Source organism: Podarcis cretensis (assembly GCF_951804945.1).
Source record: "Podarcis cretensis genome assembly, chromosome: 12".
NCBI classification, from domain to species: Eukaryota; Metazoa; Chordata; class Lepidosauria; order Squamata; family Lacertidae; genus Podarcis; species Podarcis cretensis.
Genome location: NC_137181.1, coordinates 59,318,710 through 59,333,435, shown reverse-complemented (window position 1 = coordinate 59,333,435; position 14,726 = coordinate 59,318,710). Strand labels below are relative to the sequence as shown.

Sequence of the window (14,726 nt, the reverse complement as noted above, 5' to 3'; positions counted from 1 at the left end):
TGAGATTACACTGCCTTTGAAGAAGTCGCTTGAGGCTCAAGTGCATGGAATAGAATCATAGAATCATAGAATCATAGAGTTGGAAGAGACCACAAGGGCCATCGAGTCCAACCCCCTGCCAAGCAGGAAACACCATCAGAGCACTCCTGACATATGGTTGTCAAGCCTCTGCTTAAAGACCTCCAAAGAAGGAGACTCCACCACACTCCTTGGCAGCAAATTCCACTGTCGAACAGCTCTTACCGTCAGGAAGTTCTTCCTAATGTTTAGGTGGAATCTTCTTTCTTGTAGTTTGGAACCATTGCTCCGTGTCCGCTTCTCTGGAGCAGCAGAAAACAACCTTTCTCCCTCCTCTATGTGACATCCTTTTATATATTTGAACATGGCTATCATATCACCCCTTAACCTCCTCTTCTCCAGGCTAAACATGCCCAGCTCCCTTAGCCGTTCCTCATAAGGCATCGTTTCCAGGCCTTTGATCATTTTGGTTGCCCTTCTCTGGACACCTTCCAGTTTGTCAGTGTCCTTCTTGAACTGTGGTGCCCAGAACTGGACACAGTACTCCAGGTGAGGTCTGACCAGAGCAGAATACAGTGGCACTATTACTTCCCTTGATCTAGATGCTATACTCCTATTGATGCAGCCCAGAATTGCATTGGCTTTTTTAGCTGCCACGTCACACTGTTGGCTCATGTCAAGCTTGTGGTCAACCAAGACTCCTAGATCGTTTTCACATGTACTGCTCTCAAGCCAGGTGTCACCCATCTTGTATTTGTGCCTCTCATTTTTTTTGCCCAAGTGCAATACTTTACATTTCTCCCTGTTAAAATTCATCTTGTTTGTTTTGGCCCAGTTCTCTAATCTGTCAAGGCCATTTTGAAGTGTGATCCTGTCCTCTGGGGTGTTAGCCACCCCTCCCAGTTTGGTGTCATCTGCAAATTTGATCAGGATGCCCTTGAGTCCATCATCCAAGTCGTTGATAAAGCTGTTGAATAAGACCGGGCCCAAGACGGAACCCTGTGGCACCCCACTAGTCACTCTTCTCCAGGACGAAGAGGAACCATTGATGAGCACCCTTTGGGTTCGGTCAGTCAACCAGTTACAAATCCACTGAGTGGTAGCATAGTCAACAGTGGTGTTGCTTTGTTTAATAGCTTCCACTAGCTTTGATTGGTGGCTCAGCTGCGCCCCTATCAGCAAAGGGAGGCCATGCAAGGCCTGGCGGCTCTTGGAAACACCCCCACCCAATAAAAAACACTAAAATAAAATTAAAAAACCCAAACCTGGACACTTCGATAAAATGCAAAAATCCTCCTGCACAGGCATGCTGGCCCCCCAAAAGAGGACATGTCCGGCAACCCTAATCCCTGACTCCCCCAGTCACCGTTGCCACTGAGAAATCAGTTTTAGAAAACCAAGTTATTCAACTCGTTTTGTGTCCAGTCAGAAAATTAGGGACAATGCATAGTTTGTTTAGTTCCAGCACATGGGTGATACTGACCCAGCTTTATATCATACTGGATTAATCTGATACTGTTTGGGTGCTTCACCCAGATACAAAGTGAATATGAGTTAGCTTGCAGAGGCTCATGCACAATATAATTCCAAGCTCATAGAAGAAAGGAGGAAATTGTATTTGAAGGATGTGGCAGAGATTCTTCCTATCCCACTGCCCGGGCGTGTGGGCCTATTTGTAATATGCTGGGTGGCCAGTTTTCAAAGTTTGTTTGAAAGCAACTGTGCTTTTATGATGGGCCTAAGAATTGGCAACACTTGAGCTTAGATTGCCACAGTATTATTTTTTTATGGGCTATGTTTCATAAACATAGTTGGAAATTAAAGAAACTACAGAATACCGCAAGTCACTTGTTAAAGAGGCAACTGCAATAAAAGAATGTGAGAGTCGCCATGTTCACTCAGACCAATAATTAACCTAACTCAGCATTACATATTCCTGTAGTGACTAGCAGAATAATATTTAATTATCATTATAAATGTCATTCATTAAATATGATCCAGACAGGATATTTAATATAACAACCTTCCAATTTTTAACAAATTAAAGTTAAATAAATGCCCACATGCAAACATAATATTAGCATATTATCAAAAGTGCCTATTTCAGGTACTTAAAAAGGTAAAGGTACCCCTGCCCATACGGGCCAGTCTTGACAGACTCTGGGGTTGTGCACCCATCTCACTTAAGAGGCCAGGGGCCAGCGCTGTCCGGAGACACTTCCGGGTCACGTGGCCAGCGTGACATCGCTGCTCTGGCGAGCCAGAGCCGCACACGGAAAAGCCGTTTACCTTCCCGCTGGTAAGCGGTCCCTATTTATCTACTTGCACCCGGAGGTGCTTTCGAACTGCTAGGTTGGCAGGCGCTGGGACCGAGCAGCGGGAGCGCACCCCGCCGCAGGGATTCGAACCGCCGACCTTTCGATCGGCAAGCCCTAGGCGCTGAGGCTTTAACCCACAGCGCCACCTGCGTCCCTAATATTTCAGGTACTTAATGAAGTATAAAATAACTTAACAATGTAATAAACAAAAATATTGATTACTGTTAGAAGGAAAGGTCATCTTTATATTTTCTTTTTCAATCTATTATGCTTTTAATTTACAAACCCACAGATTAAGATTTGCTGCTTTGCAAAGCTTTAGTTGACCGTTCTATTAATTAGTGCTTGCATCCCTAGTTATGAGGCTTTCTGTGTGGAACTAAGGCTGTGTACACATTATTCTGCATCTGGTGTACTCCTTCCACTGGTTTCCGAAGCTGTGTACTCACAATGCTATCCTCAATCCATATATCCTTTAGTTTCTTGGGAAATGCTGCATTTTGATGCCTTTCCCCCAGGATCCAACTTAAAACATAAGCCGTGTGAATGCAATCCATGCCCTCTCCCTGCCTGCTGGTTTGGACAGACAGTGATCTAACAGAAAACACATCCAGTTGTACTGATGCGCACAATGATGCGCAAAAGTGAGTTGAAGGGGTGCTAAATTTATTTTGCTGGTTTGGGGATTTATTCATCCATTTTCCTTTGGACAAGTATTTGTAGTCAAAAGGTATAAGTAATGGTGGTTTCTTGGATTCACCTATCCTTGTAGATCACAGAGGTAGAGGTAGGAGGTCAGATTTTTGTATGCAGGCAGAACCCACTGAGCCACAAGTTATAGGTTAGGTTAGAAAAAGGAATAATAGGAATAATAGGAATGTAAAAATAAGATTAAATTCAGCAGATATTATTATAGAGGGGCCAGATACAGTTCAGGAGAGGATATTAAAGGGCAAGTTGAATCTACTGTACTCACTTGATTTCTTTAATATGGTAGCAAGTACACAAAAACTCATTGTGAAGGAACAAGATTTATAATCTTGTCATCACCATTTCTCTTGTACAGATGGGTAAGAACCTCATTATTCCATGAAGCTTGCACCACCTCTGAGAAACCAAGTCGTTTCCCTGGTGATGGAAAAGAAACCCTATTTATGTAATAATATTTGGATTGTAGCTTGCTTACCTGCCTATTTGGCCATTGCCAGGCGGGCTGCAGCACCAACCATGCCCTTGGGGTGTATCGGACTGAGCCAGCCCAGCTTCACTCTGGTCCACCCCTTGGGTTTTTAATCTCAGGGCCTAGTCCACCTCCTCGTCCAGTTTTGAAAAACCATTTGTACATGTTCCATCTGTTGTGTAATAACCCTTACTAATGTGCCATAGAGTTAAAGTTGTAGTGATTATTTTCCAAATAAAAGAAGGTAGATTTCCAGGGGGGTGCTGAGTAACCTTTTTTTCTGAAAAGGGGGTGGTAGGCCAAATAAGTTTGGAAACTTCTGCTTTAGAGAATAACATATGCAAAAATGACATGTCTATCCTGATGCATTTACAATATAAGGGAATAATCCTAAATATTGAAAGAAGAAGAAGAGTTTGGATTTGATATCCCGCTTTATCACTCCCCTTCAGGAGTCTCAAAGCGGCTCACATTCTCCTTTCCCTTCTTCCCCCACAACAAACACTCTGTGAGGTGAGTGGGGCCGAGAGACTTCAGAGAAGTGTGACTAGCCCAAGGTCACCCAGCAGCTGCATGTGGAGGAGCGGGGAAGCAAGCCTGGTTCCCCAGATTACGAGACTACCGCTCTTAACCACTACACCACACTTATGAAAGTCAGCATAATTTATGTTGGTTTAAATCAAGCTCCCTTCTGAAGCAGGACCCCTGCCAGCTGAACCAGCCTAAACGTGGCAGAAGGAAAACAAGCCATTAAAACACCGTTTGATTTATACCACGCTTTATAAAGTTATGCTGGGTTGCCAGGTCCCATGTGCTGCCATTTACATGCACTTTTAATTCAATAATACTTTGGTCACTGCTCCCAGTTGGTCAAACAATCTTGCACAAGGTTCCATACGGTAGTCAAGTTTAAGTCCAGGGTTGCCACCCAGCTGGTCAGTTGCATGACCAACTATTCTAGGGCAAAGTCATTTAGGGTGTCTAGAAATTTTATTATTGGTATGAGCTTTCGTGTGCATGCACACTTCTTCAGATACCAAAGTGTGCATGCACACAAAAGCTCATACCAATAACAAACTTAGTTGGTCTCTATGGCGCTACCGGAAGGATTTTTAAAAAAATTTTGTTTCGACTACGGCCAACCAACACAGCTACCTACCTGTAACTAGAAATTTTACTTCTTTGTCATGACTGGAACACATACGTAGCCAGTCTGAGTGTAGTTGAAGTGGCACATTATTACATTAACTCTTTTGGATGCTTCCATGATTTCATTCTTCATCTCAAGGTCTCCAGAATCATTTTGACCAGGGGAAAGATAGCATGTGCCCTGAACTAAATTACTCTTTGAGTCTGATATCACTACCCATAATGATTCTGTGGCAACATCTTACAGACACCCCTCTGTTCACGTGGGGTTATGTTCCAAGGAATTACGCATGTTGGTGAAGTGGCAGTAATTGAAACCAATTGAAAAAGCCTGCAAACACCCCGTTCTGCCCTTTTAGTGGCATTTCAGTGATCTCTTTATGATGTTTCCAAGTCACTTCTGGGTTTGGTGTGATACGCGTATACAGTTGTGCACATATCAAACGAGTGAAAACGGGGGGCTGCCTATATACACCTGGGCTCTGCATCCACTCGGGGTGATTCAGAATGGGCCCTTCCCTGCAACCACCTGATTCCCACTTCAGCCATTGTGGAACAGCGCACGGCCCCGGCCCCTCAATTGTGGGGGCAACGTAGCGTACTTGCCAGAGGTAAAAGTGCCAGGTACCAGGTGACTGGAAAGACAACTGCCTGAGAACCTGGAGAGCCACTGCCAGGCAAAGCAGAGAATACTTCCTATGTGCTTTTATTTTGGCTGAAACAACCTGACTGTAGCTTATATCTTTGTTAACTGCTTTGAGATTTCATTGCAATCAAGTGGTAAATAAAGCTTGTGGAACAAATAGTAAATATATGGATGTATAGTTGGCATCCATCTGTCTTGAGAGTGCAGCTCCGGGCATGAAGTCAAACTGGGCTGCCCAGACGACAAGCGTCTCAGCCTCACTGATGTGGTCCAAAGGGAGGCAGAGCAAGACGTTTGGCACCAGCTTGGCTGCAGGAGTTGCCAGAAGGAGGCGTACAAGGCGCCATCCAACCCTCTTAGGGACTCCACTATGGATTTATGTAGTATTTACTCCATGGGTAGGCAAACTAAGGCCTGGGGGCCGGATCCGGCCCAATCGCCTTCTCAATCCGGCCCACGGATGGTCTGGGAATCAGCGTGTTTTTACATGAGTAGAATGTGTCCTTTTATTTAAAATGCATCTCTGGGTTATTTGTGGGGCATAGGAATTCGTTCATCCCCCCCCCCCAAAAAATAGTCCGGCCCCCCACGAGGTCTGAGGGAGAGTGGACCGGCCCCCTGCTGAAAACGTTTGCTGCCCCCTGGTTTACTCCTTAGCCCTTTCTTCTCCCGAACCTCAAAGCAGTGGAGGTTTAGGGTCAGACTTTTCTTTCTCCGAGATGGGCCCCCTTCTCAGGTTTTTGAGCCCCATCTGCCCCTCACTTCCCTCTGCAGCACGTGCAGAAACCACCTTCTTGACTGTTGGGGCCACTATTGGGCTTGTCCACTCAGTATGCCGGATACATGCATGGAAAGGCCTTAACTCACCGAGGGCTTGAGACCCTTCCGCTACCCTCACCTGGATTAGCCGGCCATTGGGAGCCCTTCTCAAGGTGTAGCAGCTGCTGCAAGCTGACAGTTTCTGGGGGACAGCTGAATTCAGGGTGGGGAGCATAGGTTGACAAACTACCCCAGAGGAGCATGGCTGTTAGTTCCCCTCTGGTGGGGTACTACCCTTCCCCTAACAGTCCATACACCCATGGATGTAGCACACCTGGATTAATGGAGAGCCCACTGGGGTGCTTATTAGATGTGTGTTGCCTAATGTGACCCCCACTCTGCCTGCTTCTGTGCCTTGAATGCTCTTCTGCCCAGGCCCCCAAAGGCACAGCTTTGAACCTGGTGCGATGTCAAATCTCCCATGGAGAATAAAATGGTCCCTGAGTTAAATTCGGACTTCCCTTGGGTGCTTGCACTGCCATTGTCACCTGAACTCTCCACCTCACTGCAGAATTTTGTGGTGAAGGTGGGGAGAACCAGGCCAGCCGTGCCTTTAGAAAGCAGTGGGAGAAGCTGGCTCCCGAAGAGCGGGCGTGCCAAAGCCTGCACAGATTCAAGTGTCCAAAAAGAGAGAGTGTGGAATTGAATTCAGCTCCACATATTTGTATATAATGAGAAATGCCCGAAGATAAGCACAAAGGTAAAGCGGGGGGGACGAGCCGCGCACCGCAGGTCCTTATCTATCTTGAGAATCCCCACGAACTTTCTTGCTGTGTTTTTTAAACACCTCTGATGGACATTCCTTTAACATAAAGGTGGGAGCCGGGAGGGTTTGTCTGCGATACGGGGCACCTCTGGGCCGGGAAAGGGAAGGCGGCACCCCGAGGGCACCCCGCTTGGGAGCGGCCTCTGAGGGGGCCACGGGCCTCTCCCGGGCGGGCAGCTCGCCTGGGGCCTCAGCGCCGCGCGCGCCCTTCTTGTTTGCTTGAGGCTTTGGCATCCTCGGCCGGGCTGCTTCGCTCTGGTCGCCTTGAAGGCCGAGAGGCCCTCCCGTCGCCGAGGCTGGCTGAGCGGGCTGAAGCGCGGCAGGATCCCCGGGGAAGGCAGGGCTCCCCTTTTCGTGCCAGCCCCGCTCCACGTGGAGAGGCGCGCGCAAAGAGAGGCAAGTTGCGCCAGCGGGCGCTCCAGCAGGATCGCGGGGCGGGTGTCTGTCTGTCTGTCTGTCTTTCTCCCGGCAGATCGCCTCCCCCCGAACACCCCGAGGGGGAGGAGAAGGAGAGAGGGAAGGAGAGGAGAGGAGGGAGGCGGGCGGGCGAGCGGGCGGAGGGCTGAGCCGGACAGCCCGGCAACATCTGCAAAACTTGGACGAGAGAAGGGAGGAGGCAGAGGAAGCGGCAGACTCGGGGCAACTTTTCGGAACACGTGAGTTCGGAGTGTTGCATGTTTTCCTTTCCCCTTCTTCTTCTTCCCTGGACCGAGAGGCAGAGAAAGGAACGAAATCAGAGAAGGGGGAAAGAAGGAAGAGAAAAGCGCAGCCCCAGGGAAGGGAGCAGCAGCAGCAGCAGCAGGAGGAGGAGGAGGAAGGGGCAGCGGCCGAAGCGCCTCTCCCTCCCTTTGCGTGCAAGTTGGGGATTTGCGACTTGGCGGCGGACTGTCCTCCTTTTGTCGGGGTGGTTTCGGTGGTTGTTGTCGAACCGGGAGAAATGTCACTCCGGGCTCCTCCGTGAGTCAGAAGGGATCGGATTACAGCGGGGGGGGGTGGCGGGGGCGCCGAGGAACCGCTGGAAGGTCTCGGCGGAGAAAGAGAAGCGCGCGCGCGCGCGGGGCTGAAGGCAACCCCCGAACGGGAGGGCGAGCGCCGGGCGCGTAAAAGAGCAGGCAGCCCCGCGCCCTCCCGCTCCTCCCCCTGCCCGGCCCGCCCCTCCCAAACAGAAGCCCAATGCCCCCATTCATCCTCGGGGAGCGGCGCTGCTAAGTTGGCCCCGATCTTCGCCTATGGGGCACTCGCGGGCTGCTCCCCACCCCGGCCGAAGCGGCGGCGGCGACAGGTAAGCAGTCCCGGCGCTTTTCGGGCGGGTGGCTGGATGCGCGCGCGTCAAAAGAGAGAGCGGAGGGGAAAGTTCTTTGTTTAACTTGCAGTGCGCTGGCCGCGCGGAAAAGAAAGTTGGAGTGGGGCTGGGAGGGAGGGAGGGAGGGAGGGAGCAGAGCTTCCCTTTTGCGCCCTCGATCCCTCCGAGTCCGGCGGGATGGAGAGGTCGGGGGGAAGTGGAGCTGGCTGGCCAGGCTGCCAAGGCAGGGCGCGCTTGCAGGGGCTTGTCCCGGAGCAAGCCCGGCTCGGCTCGGGCTGGCGGAGGCGCCAAAAGCGCGCGGCGCGTGGGCCTCTCCGCGCCCCCTTCGCGCGCTCTTGACTCGGAGAGCACCGGGAGGCTTCCCGTCCCGCAGCTCAGTTGCACTGCTGCACATTTTGCAGGCTCCCAGCAGCTGCTTGGCCTCTTCCAAGGGGCGGGAGGGAAAGAGAGCGCGGGGTGGAAATAGCGTTGACTTTCTTGCCAGCAGTTTCTGCGGTGGCTGGAAGTTTGCCACATCTGGAAGGGTGCAAGCAAGCGATCGGATGTGGTACTGTACACAACCTTCTGCTGTTATTTGTAGTGTTAGGAAGGCTGCCTTTTTAATCTCTTCTCTCTCTCTTTTTGGAGTGATTCATTTGCTTGGAAGGTCCTGGGAAAAAGGGAGGGGTTGTTGAAGGAAGATGGAAGCAAAGCTTCCAGTTTTAAAAAAGCTGAGAGTTAAAAGCGAAACTTTCAGAGTTTACTGTTGCAGAATGAGAGAAGGGTCCCGTGGCAACTTGAAGGTTGGTTAGCTGGTTTTGGCACAGATGCTTGAGTTTCCATTGTTAGCTGACACTTTTGTAATAATCTGGCAAGGTGCAACCCAAATGCTCCCTGGATCTGAATATTTTTCTGTTGTGCAGATTTCTCCTTTCCTTACATTTTGGCTGCTTCTGCCAAACTTCATTCTCTGCATGGCAAGGAGGACTTCTTGACCCGACAGCTATATGAATCACACCCAGCAGTTAACTTTCTCAAACTTGGAAAAGGGCTAGAGGGAGCTTGGAAAAAGAGGCAGAGTAAATAGTGGCAGGCAAAGCAATTTGGATTAGACTCTTGGGCAAGTAAACACATCAGAGGGACCCTAAAAGGCTCCTGGAAAGTATCTGTATTGTTATGTCAGCGCAACCCTTCTTCTTTTGGGTTGTTCACAGTTGCAGCTTTTGTGATTGGGAGGGGGGCTGCCACTTGGGGTTTGCGGCTGCAAGCACCATATGGGGAAAAGGGTTCAAAAAGCTAACCCCCCTACCCCAAATTATTTCAATCCTCTGGTGTATCATGTTGATTCCATCCTTGGGGTCTGGTGTTTGTGGCCTTTTGCCAGTTTATATGTAGAGATATTTATGTAAAACATTTTCTTGCTATTCTCTGCCAGCTGTTCCACATTTTCCAGCTGCCAGTTCAGTTTGAAATGATGGGCCATTTCCATTCCAGCCTAGCAGAGCCTTTTTAAGGCCAAGTTATAGGTGGCAAGTTAGCATGCAGGGGGCCTAAGAGAAGTCAGCATTAGCTAGCTGGGCAGCAGACGTTGTTAACTTGCTTCTTTTTGGAAGGCATTAAACTTTTTTTTTAAAAAAAAATCAGGCCTTTTCCATTTTGATGTTTGAACCTGCAATTTTGGTTTTATTTGTATGGGTCACAGAAAAAAACTCATCTGTTCCCAGCTCTTTTGAATATGTGGTTCTTTTAATTATATCAGGGCATTCTATGCTTTTTTCTGTGTCCATATGATTCCAAAACGGCAACACAAATACTTGGGTGCAAATGAACACTGAGGAACCAAGCTTGTGTTTGAAAGGAGTAGATTAGGAAGGAAAGAAGGGGTTGCCATCTCTGTCTAGATTATACCCTAAAATTACTCATAAGTAGCCTTTAACTGTTCAGTGCATTTATGCAGTTGCGTTCTCAATTTGGAATGGTGTGTTAGTGATCGATGCCTATAATTGTTTCCTTTAGGCTCTGTATTAAAAATTAATTGGGATCTGACAGTTTATTAATTGCATATCTCAAAGATTATTTTGAAAGAAGGATGCAGTGTTTAAAATGTAAAGAATTATGAAAATTTGAAATACTTCTGAGCACCTTACTGTAGCTGAGCTGAGGTTATCTGTTAAAAAAAGGATAACCATGAATGACTTCAATAGTGTAAACTGTATAAAGTATTTCAAGAATTTATTTACGAGATATTGCTGGCAGCATACTGATAGATGACTTGTAGATGGCTATTTTTCAGCCTTATTAAAACAAACATTAAATTACATCAAATTGGCTGTAAGAGGCAGTTGGTTAGCTTTTGCTAGAACAAAACAGCTTCAATTCTCTGCATGTTTGCTCAGAAGCAGGTCCTACTGAGATCAACGGGGCTATAGATGAAGCAAGTCTGTGTGGAAGAATGCAGTTTACTTGATTTCTTACACTGTGTTTGTAAGGCACCCTTACTAGGAAATAAATTCCAATGAAATCAGTTAGATAGAGTATACTTTGAAGCAATTATGTTTAGGATCAGGGTGCTGGAAATCAGGAAAGATGGAACGATGATGTAATGTAATTCTTCAAAGGAAAAAATCAAAGCTAGAGAGTCAGTACAGTAGCTGTATTTCAGGGGTGTATGTGTGCATGTGTTCATAATTTTACGTCACATCACTGCTCATGTTCGTCAGTGAAACTTTGTTTGCTAAAGCTTTTATCTGCATAAGAAATACTGAACCAAAAAAGACATTGCATATATTGTCTTGACTAAAAATGCAAAACTTGTACCAAACACCAAACAGAAGTTTGTAGAAAAGGCAAAGTCTTTTGAAATATAAGTGGTTTGTAGTTAGATCGGTTTGTAGTTCCAGGCACCTTGCATTATTTTCATATGGTATTTTTCATTTGGGTGAGATGTATTTGGACAAAGACAACATTTTCTATATGCAAAATGTTGAACTCTGGTTCTGCTGCAAAGACAACAATCAGAGCACTTGCTTTGAAAGTTTAAAAGTTTAAAATTCACGTGGGGAGAGGTCCAGCTTTGTACTATAGAAGGCAGTAACTAGTTTTCATTGATTTCAATGGAGTAATGGTGACTTTCTTTGCTGTAATTATTAATTACCTTTTATAGGACTTTTAAGAGTACTAAAGTCATCTCTTTCTTACTTGCAATCATTTGTAATTACTAGCATGCATCACTGTCTTGTTTTACGCTTTGCAAAGGTGTTTATTTGATGTTTAAAGGCATTTTAGAAAACTTTTCTACAATTTCCCTTCAGAGGAAAGCATCTGATGCTTATTAAACTGGGAAGGGGGAGACCAGAGAGTTATGAAAGGAAACGGTTTAATGGCCATTGTTGCCTGCACTCCAGCGTGAGGAGACAGTAATGTACTAAGAAGAAGCAGACTCTGAGCAAGAGTGAATCAATGAGTCATGAAATCCTCAGGAAGACCTTAGTAATGGAATGTTAATGCTTTTAGACTATAGCAGATTATCTCAAAAGTCAGAGTTTTCTACTATATATGCAATTGTGGTAAATCCCCTAAACTAAAGAAATACTTTGAAGAAGGCATTCCTAAGACTGGTCCTCATATTCTTCAGTTTATTTGATATTTTTTTTAAGAAGTCAAGACATATTTCATTCAATCAGTTTGCAGTAAGGAAGTGAGATGCTAAATTTACTCAATAAACCTTTTGTTCTTGTTTTACAAAAGGCTCAGCTCTAATAATTATTTCAAAGAGCCTTTTAATCAGTATTTCCAAAACATACACCTTCAACCTTCCTTTGCTCTCCCTGTTCTATTGCTTGTCTACATTGGAATTGATTTGTTCCAGCTTAAAAAAATAAAATAAAGGGAGATGGAATAAACAAAATAAAAAATTGGGGGCATGCTGTAAAACTTTTTTTCAAGTTTTCTCTGTGTATTTTCCCATCTTTACTTTTATTTGATAGGTCTGTGAAATAGAGCTGTAGACTGGCAAAGACTTTAAATGAAATTTCACACTTTGATGATTTTTTTTTCAACTTTGATATATTGACAGCAAAAGGAGCTGCAAAGCTTTTATATAACTTGAGCAGTAACGCCAAGCAGCAGTCAAACGTCTCTCTGCATTTGTGTTTAACTGCAGAAGAAAAACATGTCCATGGGCAGTTGAGGTTCTTATCAACTCCCTAATCCCAGATCCCAGCAAACCTTGAGGGCATGCCTCAGATCTTGCTGAAATCATTGTAGACTCTCTCACAGTTTGCAGATTAAATATGCTATGTGTTCCTGGCTCCAACAACAGTTTTATGAGCTTACTAAGCTTCCTGTTTTAAGATCTCATTTTTCTGAAGTTTTTAGGAGCTGCTAAAGGCAATGCTGTCTGGGCTAAGTAAGTGGCTCTTGTTAATTTAGAGACACTTCAGATATTTTATTCTGTCTGTAAAAATAGCCCAAATTGTTATTTTTAAATTGGAAGGCTATTTACATTGAAGGAGCAGCAACAAAAAAGCATTCTTTCTAAAGGGAGATGCTGCTGTCCTCCGGCGTGTCGGGGGAGGGCACAACGTTGTAAAGTTTTACATGGAACTTGATTTATTTGTTAATGGTGATTGGTCTGTCGAAAAATTAGACTTCTGTTGGAATTTCAGCGGTTAGGCAAAATCTCAGTATCTTTGTTCCTTACTGGCTGTTTGATGGGTCCTGAGAAATTTGTACATCTTCTCCCCCTTGCCAAAAAGACTGCTCTACCATTGCAGGCAATGCCCCCCCCCCATTGTAATAATTCACATAGTTTGAAACCAAGGATATTTTTCCTATTCCTACATCGGGAAAGAACAATTTTGTCTGTTCCTTTCATCCTAAATCTTTTGTTTCCCCATAGCTGATGAACAGTTAACTCCCAAGTTTCATTCCCTGTTGTAATCATGTTTATGTATTTAGCGTAAGAGTGGCTTGTTAAAAGAAGGAAAATACCTATATCATTGTTCAACAACATGTGTCAAGTTATTCCCAAGGGAAGTTGAGCCAATTTTGTGCTTAAAGGTTATTCAGTGAATGAAATTGTGAAAGCCCATTTGTCAAGGTACTGCGTGGTTTCTCTTAGTTTTCAACCCCCAAATTCATTGTCTTCCTGGCCCAGTCATTAGTCATCAGTGTATTAGCAATGCCTTCAGGCAATGCTGCCCAGCAGTACTTCTTCACACTACTCTAGCTCTCAAAGTGCACTCTGCCGACTTGCAGAATTACTGCACTGATTTCCACTTGGCTAGGTTTTGAGGTAAGTCCCCTCCCTGCCTCCTCCTCGCTCAGCTCGCTCTCTAAGCCCCTGCTTTCTTTCAGAGTCTCGCTTTCTGCAGAGACTTGGAGGTGTGTGTAGATCTGGGAAGGGTTAGGATTTTTCTTAAGGACGTAGTTGTTATGGGATGAACAATACGTAACCATTACACTATTTTCAGACTGCAAGTAGATTGCTAAACTGAGGCTTTCTGTGTTCTTTCAAGAGTTTCATAATTGCTCAATACTATATTCCATTGTGAGCATTGTTTTAAGAATTAGTCTCAGTATTAAAATAACAGTAATTGTTTTTAGCCTACATGCTTACTCAAAAGTAAGTTGAACTTGGTGCAGTAATGAGTCTTCTTAAGACCACAGCCCTTCCATGCCCTTGCTTGGAAGTTAGTGCCATTTCTGTGATGTAAATCGCTTGGGTTTATTCTGCACTCCTATGCACCCTTCCTAACTTAATCAGTAATGAACTTGGCCATGTAGGATGGTGTGGCTTGACCTTTTCAAATGTGTAAGGTTTTTCACAAATGTGCATTCTTGGAAGGAGAAGATGGAATTTTGTGATTCTTGGGGAGCGGATTCAAAAGTACCTTCTGTTGCAGCAAAACAGAGCTGCTTTCTAGTTCCTCCTCCCCTGGCATTGCAGGAAGAGGGGGGGGAAAGGTAAAATGTTCTGATACCTGTTTTACAACAAGACACAAGGGCAAAGCCTGAAATGAAGTTTAAAAGTTGGAAGGAAGGGCTTTATAAAGTGTGCATATTTACAATTGGAGTTCTTCTTGGGGCATGAAGCTTGTCATTCTTTTTACTAGAAAGGTGAAACATCTGGCTTTGCTTAGAATGTGAAAGACAGAATTCCTGGAGTTGAACCCCACGACTCTTAACAAGATCTTCCAAGAAGCCTTTGCTTAACATCTTGATTGGTAAAAGGTGGGGTGTTGGGGCCTTTTATTTAAATGACCCAAATTGAAATGATAAGTGCTCATGCATATAGTATTAAAATTGCCGCTGAATGCCAGAGACTACTTTTTGTGGCTATATTCTTCATTCAGCTCCATTGCATGACGCTGATAGATTTAAATTTCATTGCAATTGGGATTGATGCCATAAAACAATACATCACTGGGAATGGAAAACAAGCCATGATAAAGTCCTTGTGCCACTGGGATTCGGCAGTTAGCAGCATAGGAAAAGGGAGTATCTGTGCCAACCTACAGCTGTAGTGTTGTTGTTGTTGTTGTTTG

General features: G+C 45.4%; 1 protein-coding gene across 4 annotated transcripts in view; it reads left to right on the top strand.

Annotated features, from left to right (window-relative positions):
* The first annotated feature begins 7,444 nt into the window (after positions 1-7,444).
* GLI3 (GLI family zinc finger 3) overlaps positions 7,445-14,726 on the top strand; it is a 260,995-nt gene continuing 253,713 nt past the window's right edge. For 2 of the 4 annotated variants that reach the window (XM_079947518.1, XM_079947515.1), the window contains exon 1: positions 7,445-7,552. The gene's annotated coding sequence lies outside the window, so the exon portion shown is untranslated. Of the gene's footprint in view, positions 7,553-7,832; positions 7,854-8,108; positions 8,179-14,726 lie in introns of those variants that run through there. The other 2 variants (XM_079947517.1, XM_079947516.1) reach the window with 2 other exon arrangements.